The following is a 1,778-nucleotide window of genomic DNA, read 5'->3' as shown; positions in this document are numbered from 1 at the left end:
TATATATATATATATAAATTCTTTGAAGACTGGCAGAAGATTTCAAAGACAATTTTCCTACCAAATTTTTTCAATCTCAAATCTTAATAAAACTAAATTAGAATTTCGAATTTGAATCCTATATATTTCGAAATTCAATACGGGTGTTTTTTTTATTACATCCAAATTTTGTTACGTTCTAGAAAAAAAGAAAAAAGATTATAGTATAGGATAATTCAGCATAAATTTTTCAATATTCGACAAAATTAAAATTAAAATTTTTCATTAAAAATCTCAAAAAACTTACTAACAGAAAAACCAAAAAGAAACGAGATTTCACATAATAAAGGGGTAATAATTGTATAACATATTGCTTGATCATCGTATCCTCTCTCTCTCTCTCTCTCTCTCTCTCTCTCTCTCTCTCTCTCTCTCTCTCTCCCCCCACTTCCTATCAGCAGTTATTTTTCAATGTTCCCAAAATGAGTTTACGTTGGCATTCATGAACAACGCCGTCGAGTAGCATTCTTGACGTAACTGGAGCAGCAATTGCACGAATGTAATATATTGCATTCACACGTTCTCGTATTGCGCGAGCGCATCGCTTTTTACAAATTGTTTAAGGGTTTCTACGTTACCGTCTATTTCTGTCTAGGCAGGATTAAAAATATGTCATAAGTCGTTCAAACTAGTTTACGCCAAATGGTGCACAAATTGCTGCAAAGAAAAAGAAAACCGGCAATGGTTTGCTCAATGACGCAAAAACGCTGACGAATTTGACTGGACGATGTGCGAATAACCAAACGGTGTTTTCTCACATAGAAACGGGAACAAGTTACGTCGAAACTGGTCTCGATGTTCACCACCACCACGATTTTCGTAATTGGAACCTTGACGCAGCATCGCTGACATTAATACCTGTTATGTTAATGAAAAACGATAACGACCCGCAGGATCTATCATGAGACCAAGTAATAAGAGATACTGGCGAGGATAAATGAACGTTTTGATAGACATTTCCCTTTTTATAGACAAAAAAACATAACGATTAATTCAACCTTTAGATATCGTTTATAACACCTTTAACAAAAGCATCGTAAGACATTAAGAAATATAAATACCAAAAGTTTTCACGTCCATAAACAATTATATAATTGAAAGTGGACACTTTATGGATACAGGAACAAGAGTGACAGCTTTCCTATTGGCGGAGAGAGGACTCCTACCAAAATCCAGGCTGAGCATACTCGCGCGTCGCCAAACGGCATATAGATGCACTAATTGGACAATACGTCGGTATATCAATTGAAATGCGTCAGATGGTTAACCACGTGAATGAGGAGATGAAATTATTGGAATTGATTTCCGGGAGTAGTTAATGAAAGAATACGTATTCAGCTTTAATCGTTTTCCTTAATTTCCGTCTGTACAAAGAGAAAACAGGCAGAGCAGGCGAAGAGATCGTAGATATGAAAGGAAAATAATAAATGTCGCGGTAAAATGCGAAAGAGACGATCAGAGAAATACTGACAGAAAAGAAAAACGAGAAGTAGCAAAAAAGTGAGAGAACAAAGGGATACGAATGAAACGAAAAGAAAAGGAACAGAAATTGGTAAAAGTAATATAAGAGTAAGAAAAATAAAAGAATGTGTGTGACTGAATGTGGAGAAGCGGGATGATGAGGTCGACTGAATGCCGTTAGACCGTGTCGTGATGCAGCTACATAGCTATATACATAGTCTTGTGTGAAATATCATTATTCGTTGGAAAGAACAAATTGTCGTGATGCAGCTACATAG

The sequence above is a fragment of the Eufriesea mexicana genome, unplaced genomic scaffold, assembly GCF_001483705.2.
Source record: "Eufriesea mexicana isolate 0111107269 unplaced genomic scaffold, ASM148370v2 scaffold18034, whole genome shotgun sequence".
Classification (NCBI taxonomy): Eukaryota; Metazoa; Arthropoda; class Insecta; order Hymenoptera; family Apidae; genus Eufriesea; species Eufriesea mexicana.
The sequence above is the reverse complement of the archived record's forward strand: the minus strand, read 5'-3'. Positions refer to the sequence as shown.